We start from the raw sequence: 13,048 nt of genomic DNA, 5'->3' as shown, positions 1-13,048 counted from the left end.
TTTTTTTTTCTTTTTTCTCTTATTATATATATAAATTGGCTTACATAGATCTGTGGCTGACTGTTCTTAGAATAAAACATATAGCCTTTGGTATTAAGATGTTTTGAAACCACATTAAAAATGCTGAGGTGCTACTTTTTGTGAGCTTTTCCATGGCCTAGTTTTGGGGAAAATCCCAAATGATCTGAAGTCAATTAAGTTCTGAATGTCAAAATTTAGATTAATCGTGAAAGAAATAGTTTTCCATTATCAACAATTTTAATAAGCTTTGCCCACCTCAGGCTCCTGCTGGTCCGGATTCCGACACACTGTCCAACATGTGCCATAATCTTTGAATGGTTCCAGTGATATTTGGTGACACTGATCTGGGGAATAGTTTGTAGTTCATCACACATAAAGGTTGGATTCACACTTAGTGACTTAAAATTTGTGAGCTTGCAGGTAACCCCTTCCGATTGAATTGTTACATAATCTGTTTTAAAAGGAGAAATAATGAACTTTGAGAGAAGGAAAAATGGTTGTTCTTTTAACTTTGGCTTTTGAGTTTATTAGATCTGCTACTGGCCAACATACATGTGAGCCCTTTTCAGTGCTCTCTCTGTGTAGTGCTGTATGATACTAACAACAGGACTAATCTGCCTGGTAAGGGCAAAGGGTCCCGAGAGGAGGAATAACAGAACTAGGTCCTTAAATCTGTCTAGGGAGGCAGTTCCTTTTCATGACCTTGCTAATGAGGAATAGATGAGGAGAGGATTTCTCTGTTTAAAGCAGGGGCTGGATAACTGGCAAAAGATGAGTTGAGAAAACAAAGACAACACATTAGAAGTCTGTTGTGTAAACACAGCAATCTTGCATTATAGCTCTTCTTTCCTGATGCAAATGAAGAGAAGTAAATTTTATAAGAAATGATGAGGAATAGTCAACAAAATTATTCAGCTTCACATTTGGTTTTGTTGTTTTTTGGTTTAGTTTACCCAGTGCAGCAGATGGCCTTGAGAAAACAATGCGTCTTTACATCCACTTTCTCCAGCATTGACAATTGCTCTTTCTGAGGCATTTGAAGAACCTACCAGTGATAGGTCACAAAGACTGGTATGAGATTTACAACGTCTTGCGTTGTGAGGACAACAGGAAAAACTTCACTCATAAAATGTATGGAGTGTATTGAATGAGCAAAATAAGTAGATGTAGACAATTCCCGCAAGAGTGTAACATTTTGTTCGACAGTGCAAGGAGCTGTAATGTTTAAGCCATACAGTGACATATGGTGGCCTCAAAATGAATCTACGCCTGGGTTTGGGTGTCTCTTTTGTTAGGATTCACGGATTAATATTCAACTGAAATTATTGTATAAGTGCAGAAAATGTGGCACGCTGGTTTGAAACAGAGAGGTAGTTACTCATTGTAGAGAAAAATAAAGATCGTTTGGAATCAGAATATTGTAAATATGTTGATAGAACAGATTACAATATATTTAATTGTTGGAAGCCTGGGGAGGCCAAGTGTTTTCTGAAGAGCTTTCTCAGACATCCAAAATGATCTATAAGGACTGTACGTAAGACTTGAGATAACAGATGCTTCCAGACTTGCTCTGTATAGTTTTTTAGGAAAAAGACAGAACCTTGAATTTAAGGGGCATTAGGTTGGGCAGACAATAATTGGAAATGGTGCATCATTTAATTATCAGGTTTAATGTATTATTATGGTCTTCTTGACCTTCTCTATCAATGCAAAACATAGACAGATGTTGGTATTAAAGAGAAAAAGAGAACAGAAGTGGATAGATGTGAACAGGCCAGGTGCCAAAAGATCAGCTGACACTGCTGACATCAAGTGCAGTCTGGGGAGCCCTCCTTACCCGGTCAAGCCTTTGCATGAAGCAAATGTATCAGTGCCTGTATATGCAGAAACCACGGCAGTGTCCATCAGTTGGTTTCTTGTCTGGTCAGTATGTCTTTTTTGCTATGAGATATGCTTTGCTTGCCCTTTTTTAGCTGATTTCTCTGATCTTCATCTGTCAGAGTCTCAGAATTAAATTCTTGTTTCATCTCTGGGAACAGAGCTTAAAGAGAAAATGGGCGTTTAGGTCATCTTGGGCATTTTCACCAGATGCGCAGAAGTACATCCCTCTCAGATCTGTGCGCAGTATGTTACAGGCTTCTTGTAAATTTGTGGTTTCTTTCCAGTGCAGGATATTTAGCTTTGAATATTATGAGAGCAATAAAAAATACATTGGAAATGGGTCATAGCTACAGCAGTAACTTGAGAAGGTGTTCTCTCTCAAGAGATGTACTTGTGTGGTATGGTGGAAATGGTTTCCCACAGCCTCTTTCAGGTTGCTTTGCTAACTACTTTTGTAGAGGTGGGTGCAAGAGGCTGCTGAGACATTGGTGGTTGATGCAGTGACAGCAAAAAGCAACCACTACAGTGCCTGTAGTCGTTCATCTTCAGCAGCCCTGAGATAAATATGACAACTAAGTGCATCCCCTTGCCTCCTCCCCCACCCAATCTCTAATGCTCTGCAATGGTCCATGTGTGGCTTCTGCTGTTCATTGTCGGCACAGGATGAAGGTTGTGGTGCTGATGCTGTTCCCAGCAGGAGTTTTAATTTTCCAGAGAAGCAAACAGTGCTTTTGTCATAGCACATCACAATACCTGCAAAAGATAATTAACTAGAAGAAATGAACCTGTTACTGAGATGCACTGAGCTGGAAGTCTAATAGTCTAGCGGCACTGCTACTGAAAAACCGAAATCGAGTTTCTGATGTTGTCTGTGCTGTGCACGTGTGAAGTGATCTTGGTTAATCCTTGTGGTCACAAAGCTGTGCTTTGTGAAATGATGCAACAATATTTTCCTTCTCAACTCTTTGCCTATGTCTCTCTTCAAAATAGGTGCTCCTTCTGGGGTGGGTCTCTTACTGTGTGTGTGTGCATGGTGCCTAGCTCCATATATCACCACCCTCTGGAGAGGGCCTTTGGAAAGTATTGCAGTGCCCATAACAACAGTAAAGGCAGTCTGAGCCTGTTCAGAAGAGGCGCTCTGCTTTCTTCTTGGAAACATTTGTCCTTGCTTCTCAAGAATTTGCATCTGTGGACTCTCACCTTTTCATAGGGTTCAGAAAACCAAGGCTGCTAAACACTAGGATGCAGCTGAGTGTGCAGATGATGGAAGGGTGACTGGAAGGCTGCAAGGTGGGCAGTGTGAAGGAGGAGGTGAGGCATCACTGCGGATACTGCCAGTGGTCCTCAGTCTGCTTCTGTTCCTGTATTGCATTGGGACCCAGCTCCAGCCTCAAAGAAGAAGAAAGCATTTTTATTTTGGGACAGTATATCCAAGGAGAAAAAAGGTTGAAGAAGTAGAGGTAAGTGTTCTCAGTAAGGGGAATTTGAGTGTAGACTGAGCTTTCATGAGAAAGCAAGTGGAATCTGATATGGAGTCTGACAATCTGAAAGACGGTGTGGGAAACCAGTTCAACCATCATTGCCATAGTGATGACTTGAGGAAAAAAAAAATTCCCAGAGATGAGGAGGTGAGGAGAACAGGCTTCTTTTGTTCAGTATGTTCTGGAGTATTGTGTTGATAGTTCCTATAGAAAAGCCTTTGTTTGTTTGTTCCCTAAAAGAGAAAAAGAAAAAAATACTATCTGTAGTTCTTAAAGAGCGTGTAATAGTCTACAGTGCCTTTAATGCAAAATCTCTTGCAGCAGTGTCCATCTTAGCAGGCTGGCTATGCTGATTCCTGCTCAAGGTTTCATCCACATCAGTGTCAGTTTTTGGGCTTTTACCTCTTCTGGGGTGAAATTCTTCAGGTTTTTCCACTTATAGAGTCAAGATCCAAGCCCTTTCTACCGCAGAAGGTCCAGCTGAGGAAGCGGATGAATTGGGCAATGCAGAGCTGCTCCCTGCAGCAGCTAGGTCACTTCCAATTCTTACATGAGGTCATTTGTAGCCAAGTCAAGCGCGTGCATGTTACAGTGACTTGCATGCTGACGCTTGCTGTGTTTTATCTCTCTAATGTCCTTAACAGCTCTTTTCTTTGAGTCATCTTTGACCCAAATCTATGCTCTTAGATGGGCAGCAGTACAAAATTGAATATAGAGAGAAAAAAAACAACCTTCAAGTACCTTCCTGTTTTGTCTTCCTCTGTTACAGGATGTTACCTGTGTTACATATGTCATTTGCAATGTGGTCTTTCTAATCTTCAGTTTAAAAAGACTGGGTGGGGGTTTTTTTGTTTTTTGTTTTTTGTTTTTTTTTTCCAGCCATGCTGTGGATTTTAGCATTCTTTTGCCTATATGACCATTTAAAACATGAAAATAAAGCCTTGAAAGCTTGACTGGAGTAAAGGTTCACTGCTGTTATTAAATCTGGGGAAAGGGTGGGATTTAACAGCTCCTGAAGATATTCCAAGGGATAGATTTTTAGTGGTAAGAGTGTAGTTTAAGTGATTTTTTCGTAGACACCAGCTATTCTTTATCCCCCTTGTTTATGTTAGCTCCATGGCCATGCTTCAAGGGGTGTTTTGCTCAGCTTGATTCCTCATCATCTCTTGATCCCTGCCAAGCCAGTGATCTTGGCTGCTTTGAGATGCATGGAGAGGGTAAACATTCACCATCAATAGTACGAAGTTTGTTCAGCTGCTCTAATAACAACCAGATGCAATAGCGAACAGTACAGTGCATGTACTTGGGTTGTATGGGTGGGCTTGCCTTTAATTTGATTGGGCTTTGCAGAAGAAGGGTTTGGTTAAAAATAAGAAACTCACAAAACCCTAAAAGTCATTCTTCGATATTAGCTTTTCCATGAGAAATCTCACTACAAATCTGTTTATCTGTGTGATAGCCAGCTGGACTGCTGAGTTTGAGGAGAGATATTTGGCTATAAATGCTTTGATGTAAACCAAGGGCCTTTTCTCAAACTACCTGGGATGTTTATAAGAACGGCTGATAGACAGGTCTGCACGTTTCCATGGCACTGTTCCTTGAGCCAGTGGCTTCTTTTGACAATACTCTTCTGAATTGTCCCACTGAGATTTGTTTCTGTGTTGTTGACCTGCTGGGTCAATAGTAGAGAGGTTCATCTGCCTTTCTTGATCATTGGATTTCTCAACACTGTAGCTACTCTGTATAATATGCCATTCAGAAGTAAAGTGCAATCAGTTCAGCATTGCAGGGCCATATTCACAGTGTCTAGTATTAAGTGCCTAACTTTGACCCAAATGCAGTCCCCTGCAGCTCTGCTCTTTTCCCGTAAGCACTTCGCCCTGCAGAACATAGGATTTCGCACACGTGCATTCCTCATCCTTCCTACCGTTGTCCTCTCTCGCTGCACTCAAAGCTAAATTTGTCTTCCCCAAAGTACTCTAATGAGGTCAAAGCACTTTGTTAGAAACTTGTGATGAACAAATGGATATTGCCCTAACTCAGGTTTTCTGTTTCAGAATCTTTCTTGGGGTGTTTGAGTCCTGCCCTTAGTCTTGGTGACAGGCCTGGGCTCACAGATATGCTTGGACAAGACACCTGATATTCATAGCAATGCAGCACATGGCAGACCACAGTACTGACCTGGCTTGCAGAGCAAGCTTTGGCCTTCAGGGTGAAAATATTTACAGTGAAGGCACAACCAGAATTACCATCCTGAAAATAACAAGCAAGATTCCACAAAGAATAAACTCAAACTTGCTGCTGCAGGAAAGAGCCGTGGCGGTCTGCAGGCATACACAAACGCACAGACGCACGGGCGGCGCGTGCGCGTGCGCCCGTGTGACACAGAGCCAGGGAGCCAGAGAAAGAGAAAGCAAGCCCTGAAACTTAAACTCCTCCTGCAGCTCTGCATCTGCTCTGAGTCACGGTATGACTCACGCTGGCAGTGCTCACGTTAGCTAGCGTTCAGATGGAGCAGCTCTGGCAGCAGCAGAAGCAGGTTATATTATTGATTACCTGCTGCAGTCGATACTTGCGCCAAGGTTTTTTTTTACGAGCACAGCTGAAACACAGGAGGCTCTACTGAGCACCGTTGTTATTATCGTTTCCTTAAGGTAAGGCTGCCTGTTATTTGCTAGAGAAAGATGTGAAAGGGAATTCAGAGCTTGTGAAGGTTGAGCGTCTTTCTGCCGCTGCTTATTCTCGGAGGATGCTGGTCTTTGCAGCCCTGTTATTGCAAAGCTTTGTCTCGGCTGCTTGCAGTGCCATATGGAGAATCATAGGGTTAATGGGCGGTGCACGACCTAGGAAACAAAATAACTATATTCTCATTCATTGATGTTATGTAAGACATGGCAGCCATGTTAAGGACAGAAAACCTCTTTCGAAGAAACAGTGCTGCTAGACATTAGGGCAGGGAAAACAACTAGTTTTTCGGCAGCCTCCTGCTTGTTCTTTGGAGAGCACTGCCGTTCCAGAGTTCTTGCTTAAAACTGCGTTTGCTGCCTTCTGAGTTTCTGTGTTAATAAAATAAAAAAGTAGCATTAGCAATGGCTGAATAATAGTTGTTCACYCTTAAAACCACAGTGGTTTTTTTGCCTTTAGCATTCGGGCTGGGAGTGTGTGTGCACTGTGATCTGTGCATTGCCTGGATGTACATCTTGTTTGAATAAAGTGAGCTGCTTCAAATAGTTGAAACAATGCCTTCAGATGCTTTTCTTTTTCATTTTGTGCCACTAAAAGCCCATATGTGATGTCTTGCTCTGGCAATTGATTATATGCAGAAAGTGGACATATTCTAGTTAGAGTTGACATATGCAAAGTGACAAACAATTTTTTGTAGTGGCTGTAGTGTTATTTTATTTACTCTGGTGCTATAATTTTAATGTAGTCTAGACTGGTACTGCTCATTATCCTCACATGGAATCCACTGAGTCTTGAGTCTTTGCTGTACTCCCCATAACAGATTTTTTTAAATTAGGGTAATCCTTTTTTTTTTTTATTTTTTTTTGAGTTGCAGCAATGGATTTATCTTAATTTCATTCTTTTGGCAATTTGTCATGGGGGAAAAAAAAAAAAAGTGTCCTTTAAGGTACATCTTACAGTGAGGTTGGCAGCTCTCTTAATAACAAGGGAGCCTAGTCACTTTTGTGTATTATTTTCAGGATGGGAGAAAGAGGATGTTTTAGAGAACTGATCATTCATTTACTAGCTTACTTTCAACTACCTGAAAGTGCCACTAATTTCCTTGTAAAATTTACCTGGAAATGACCACTATCTCCTTTCAAGGAAATATTACAGCATACTTTAGGTTCTTTTTTAAATCTACTATTTGCTAATTTGAAGCATTCACTGATGCACTGTGTTTTGTTCTCATTACTATGAATTAACTAGATTTGCCATTATTTCCTTTTTTAAAATGATTAGGTTTCTTAATAAAATGAAGAGAAAAGTTTATTAGTGCATTTGTAGTATCTTTAGACTTCTTGTGATGTCCAACCTAGCTCTAGTATGAGAGAAGCTTTCGAAACAACGTCATTCTTGAACCCCCATCTCCCAAAGCAAAATCACTGATTAGTAGTTTAATGATTTATGTTTCTGGTAAAAAAAAAAAATATATATATATTTCTTACGTTACAGCGTAATAAATGCAAGCTAGTTTATCCAATAGTAGGATTGGTTTTAAGACTTCTCAGTATTGGAGTCTTGGCACGTGGCAGTCTCCTCCCTTCCCCCTCGTTCCCCCCCAATCTAAACAGATCCAAATAAAACACTCTTTACAGTCCTAATTTTTCCACTGCTTTGAATATGAATTAATGTTTTCTGAGACTGTGTATCAGGATTCTGTTTGCCATCAGGTTCGTTTTTAAGCTTGTATGCTTTTAGACTACGTATTCTGTATTATGTCAAATTAGAACAAATAATTTATGATAATAAATCTTAATTATCTTCAATTGAGTTTACATAATTTCTTTATTAAAGCGGATGCATTAATAAAGATTGTGGATGCAGTTAAATAATTAACAGCATTTTGAAAAGAAGTTGCATGGGTATGTTTAAAAGATAGGATGATAGTTACACCTGAGTTAACGTAACTTTGAACACAGGCTCTCCGTCCTCCCTGTCCACAAACTGTTTGTGCGAGTTGTGCCCACCAGAGAGAGCTCCCTCCGATTACTCCGGTTGTTGCGTTATTGCTGGGTCCGTGCCCCTTATTTGGTGGAATAGCACCAAATGTAAAAGAGCATCGGCTGAAAAAGAACAAAAAGCCCAGCCTGGCAGGATAGATGGGCTGTCTGCATAATGCGAGTTGGAAGGCTTCTAGGAGGAAGAATTAAAGCATTTTTTAGTGTTGATTTGTTACAGTTTTGTCTTGGTGATTACCAGCCGCCTTTGAGAGACAGAGACAACTGGTAACTAAAATGTAAACTGCCAAGGTAGAAAAGGTTTGTGCAACAAAGTGACCTTAACTTTTTTTTAAGTGCAAAGGAAGCAGTTGGGTTTGATCCTTCTGTGGCAGGGATTTTGAAAAGAGCCTGCCCACTGATTGCTTTGCCCGCTCCTTTTTGTTGCTTTAAGTCGGCTTTGCATCAGGCTGTAAAGGCAACGTAGGGCAGAAGCTGTTAGGACCATTTCACCTATTTTTTTGACAGGATTTAAAGTGCGAGAGTTCCTGGTCTCCCTGGCCTTTCTTTTCTGTAGTAAGTGTTCAGGTAACCCCCATGAGTCCAAGCAGAAGATCCCAGCTCGCTCTTCTCCCCTCCTGTTTCTAATCTACTGCATGTCAGCCCAGCTTGCAGCTGGTTTCTCATCTCTGCATTACTCCAGAGCCTGTGTTTTGTTATCCCTGCCCTTGCTGAAGCTTTTGCGGACTTTCTGGTGAAATTTCAGCTCCTTTTTCGCACTCTCACTTCAGCTGCTCTGGCGAAGCAGAGCTGTTCAATGATTCTCTCCCCTTGGTTGGTTTCCCACCTAGGCAGGCCACAAATGTTCATTTTCTGAAAACTCTGTACTCTCTTGCAAGCTGCAGAGCTCACGTAATTCAGTTCTTCTCTTTTGATCCTGTGTGGCTTCTGCGGCTAACTCCAGGAGTGGTGTTGGGCTGTCCTTTTTCTTTCAGTTTCTTTTGGTTTTTTGATTCTTCCTTCATCCAACCCGCTTCTTTCTTCCGTGCCTTCCTCTGTTTGTGGCTCTCCTCTATGCGTGTTATTTTGAGCCGTCCGCCTGCCTTCCTGGTACATGCTGAAGAGTCCTGCAGGGTCATCTCCGATCTCCAGCGTGCTCTGCTTGCCCAGCCCTCGAGCAAAAGTTTTGACTTGGGTGGTGGCATCGCCCTTGTGCTGGCGGCTCTGCCTCCCCTCCGGTGACAAGGGGAAATGACTGCGCGCTAACTGCTGCTCTTGCCTTGGGTAGCAAGTGGAGAAGCGAGGGGCGCTCGCTAGGAGGAAAACAAAGCCTCTCCCCAAAATGGTTGCCGCTTTGAGACCTTCGGCTGGAGGAAGCACCTGCTCTCCTATTGTATACAAAACCCATGTCAGCAATGATTTATAGCCAGCCTTGGTAAATGGCTGAGGAAGATCTTAGGGGAGTTCCAGTTTCATTATTGTGATGGATTAATGCGAATCATTTTATTATGGGTGGTTTGGGGATGCTATTATGGTTTTATCTAATGATCAACCAAGAATGGAGCACTGCTGTACCTGATACTGAGTTTACACAGAGTAGAAGATGCTCCCTGCACTGAATAATGGTTTTGTCACATTGTTCTTAATGCAAAAAATGACTGTCCTATTTTATAAGGTGATTTGCTATTTATATTAGACTTTATGAAACAGAACTCTTTTCAGTATACTAAATAAAAGCAGAATATTGGTGTTTATTTAATCTTTCATTCTCATGTGTGAAAACAGCCAAGCATTTTTATTTTCAACTCAGAATTTGAGGAGGAGGGAGGGGAAAAGTTTGAGTTGGTCTGGGTACAAGCTTTTTGTTTCTTTTTTTTCTCTCCATTACAAGTAACCCCCGAGAAACTGGGGTTTATACTAGAATGAAATCATTGCACGTGAGCGGTATGAATAGCGTTGTTTTCAAAACTTGTTTGTCAGGGAACTCTTCTTTTTGTTTGAGTAATTTTTTAAAATTACAACTTTTACAATCAGTTGTTTTCTTGGAGATGGGAGGGCATCTGCTTTGTTCCTGTAGTTTTTCCTGTTTCCTGAATAAATCTGCCCGTTTGGATTAGATTTATTCCCTAGGTTTAAAGAGGAGGAGGAAAAAACTGTTAAATCTTTGTTTCTATTGTGTCCTTAAAAGCTCTTCACTCTGTCCTGGGGTAGTGTAAGCAGGGGCCACAGAGGGAGGTGGTGGATGTGTCAGCTTGTTCCGGAAGGTCCAAATTGTCAGAGAGGTGCTGTCCCACCTCTGTACATCGCACAGTGTTTTGTATCATGCAGGAAAAGTCGCAGTTTCAGTTTTTGCCCACTGGTACCTTTATGTACTCTCGAGCATACACAAGTTTAAATGAAGAGTGAAGGGTGCAGCTGACTACCATGAATAAAGCAACGATGGACCTTTCATTTGCCTTCAGTCTCTGAGTCTCCCTTGGCTTAGTCCGTCATGCCTGCAGCCCCTCTGCCCTATTCTGCAATCAGAGCCAGCGGGAGGGTGAGTCTAGTTCATTATGCTCTGGTTAGATAAGATTATGGACTGGATTATTATGCCATGGTATTTCTGTGCTGATTTCCCCTTACAGTTTATATGGATGCAGAAATCTGGGATTAGCTCAGTTTTCATTTCAGTTTGGTGCTTCATCTTCTAAAGCAGCAGAGTACCTCTGCGTTTGCAGTGCTGGCTAAACCAGATGATAGTGAATTGGTAGATATGATGTCTCTCATGACTCTGATGTGACCTTATGTGTTCAGGTAAAACACAGTTTAAAAGAAATGGGTTCATGATCTGTAATTCAGATTTACTTTTTCAGTAAATCCTTGCTAGTGCCAGATGGTAGAGCTGCTACAGGCAAGGGTAACTAAGCAGTATGCCCACTTCTGCAGGATACTTGGGCAGGGTAAGAAAAGACACTTCAGTATTCTAAGTAGCACTGAAAAGCTAGTACCTTCAGCAAGTTTTCAGCATGCAGTAAGTGTATTTTAACCCTCAGATTCTGGAAATACAGCCTGCTCTAAAAGACTTCTTCTGTCTCACTTCAGAAATAGACACTAGCAGTTTGACTTTAAAACAAAAGATTTATTTTTCCCTGGCATCCTTGTTATTTCTATTGGGCAACTGGAGGGCTTCTGCTGAGGACATGAACCAGCATGGTAAAGTGTTGATGCTTTTGGTGTACATTGAGACATGAAATAATAATACCATGCTGCCGGTTTCTTCCATTGCTTCAGGAAACTTTGGACAGAAGAGCTCTTTTGAGCTCTGTGTGTCAGTAAAAAGGATTCCTATGAAAAGGATCACATTCTGAACATTACTATCAGTAAATATCAGTATTGTGGGTGGGAATGTGAGACGTAAAAATGCATACAGCTGAGCTGGCTGAATGAGGTTTTTCTTTTTTAAACTTTCTCTCAAATGTGGGCATTTGGGAAAAGTTTGTTATATTAGTCTCTGATCCTGAGATAAGTGGATGACTTTCAGACATATTTTGGTAAACAAGAGTTGGTGAATAAAAGAAAGAATGTGCCCTTTGTGATTTTTGCCTACATAGGAAAGATTTCTAAATGTCATCCTATGCCTATGTAGATTCATTGGTGGAGAACATGATATTGAAAGCACTGATACTTCTACAGGGTGGTCATTTTACACAGAAAAGTTCTGTGAAAAAATGACTACAGTTTTCTTAGTACATGTGCAGTGAGATTAGACTTGCAAACTAGTCCATCAGAAATGGCTTTGGAAAGGCAAGTTCATTTTCTTGGCTCCCCTCCTGCAAAGTCTGCTATTCAACCAAGGGAATTGAAAGGAACCCAGGACAAAACTGGTCTCAAATTTATGAAGTTGAGGGCAGTTGTTCTCGTTTTATCTCAGAAAGTAAGTGGAGAGTGCCTGTGTTTGCAAATTGTCCATTTTTAGAATTTATAGCACAGAGTGAGTAAGCTTGTGTGCTGTCATATAATTTGCTGCTTTCCTAAGCTAGGCATTGCTTGTTACTGTGCAGAAGCAAATTAAATGAAGTTTTAGTCCCAAGTTTGTACTGAAGTGACTTGGTGTCTTACAGAGGATCCTGTGAGAGAATCTGCAAGGCTGGCAACCTGTACTCATTGCTTATGGAGGGTTTGTGCAATCCACGTATCTATAGCACTTTCACTAAATACATGGTGAAGGGAAGTAGCTTCCTAAGGTTGTGATAATGCTATCGCTTAAAACAAGAAATGGGGAGTTGAATTGAAGGGAACTCTGTTCGATGGCGTGTCATCCACGCTCTGAGGATCCAGATCTGTGCTCTCTGCGAGGAAGCTACCCAGCACCACTACTGAAGGTGTTCAAGAGGATTATTTTGGTGGGCTCTGGGAAGCCCTGGCTGGAGGGACCTGAATGAAAAATAGTGAGAATTGTCTCCCATCCCACCACCTTAATTTGGCACATTTACTGCCATATGGTGAAATTACATCCTTTATTGTGGTCTCCCTTTTACTAGCATCTTTTGCACATGAGTATTTTTGTCCTTTCAACTAATATGGCCTGAGAGAGACCAAGTCAGTTGTGTGAGGGCTCCTTCTTTGTGAAACAGCGAATGGTGCCCAGCAGTGAGCTCCTGTGGGCCGGCGTGGGCAGCGCAAGACCTGGCTTTGTGGCCCATGGAGCAGGCGGGTTCATGGAGGGCAGAGACGCCTGCGGACAGGAGGGACCCACAACAGCTTGGGTTGCCAGCCGGGTGCTCTGTGCCCTGAAGAGGCAGATGGAACTGCTGGCCGTTTGCATAGGGCATTTTTTTCCTTGACAAAGAGCTCTTTTACATGATCCTTTTGAAGACACCATGTCACTTCAATGCATGCAGGTAGTGGAAATGGCTGAGCACGTTCAGGTTACAGAGAGGGGGGAGAGAGGGACCCTTGCTGGGCCGGGGAAAGGATAATGTTCTGTTTGTGCAGTGAGCACTTGAAGGAAGTGGCTTC

General features: G+C 41.8%; 1 protein-coding gene across 12 annotated transcripts in view; it reads left to right on the top strand.

The window, feature by feature from the left end:
- The first annotated feature begins 2,927 nt into the window (after positions 1 to 2,927).
- Positions 2,928 to 13,048, top strand: part of INPP4A (inositol polyphosphate-4-phosphatase type I A) — a 98,600-nt gene continuing 88,479 nt past the window's right edge. For 3 of the 12 annotated variants that reach the window (XM_026069462.1, XM_026069457.1, XM_026069452.1), the window contains exons 1-2: positions 2,929 to 3,362; positions 5,441 to 6,037. The gene's annotated coding sequence lies outside the window, so the exon portion shown is untranslated. Of the gene's footprint in view, positions 3,363 to 5,440; positions 6,038 to 10,447; positions 10,587 to 13,048 lie in introns of those variants that run through there. The other 9 variants (XM_026069459.1, XM_026069455.1, XM_026069463.1 and 6 more) reach the window with 6 other exon arrangements.

Source organism: Apteryx rowi, unplaced genomic scaffold (genome assembly GCF_003343035.1).
Source record: "Apteryx rowi isolate R43461 unplaced genomic scaffold, aptRow1 scaffold_297, whole genome shotgun sequence".
Classification (NCBI taxonomy): Eukaryota; Metazoa; Chordata; class Aves; order Apterygiformes; family Apterygidae; genus Apteryx; species Apteryx rowi.
The sequence above is the reverse complement of the archived record's forward strand: the minus strand, read 5'-3'. Positions and strand labels throughout refer to the sequence as shown.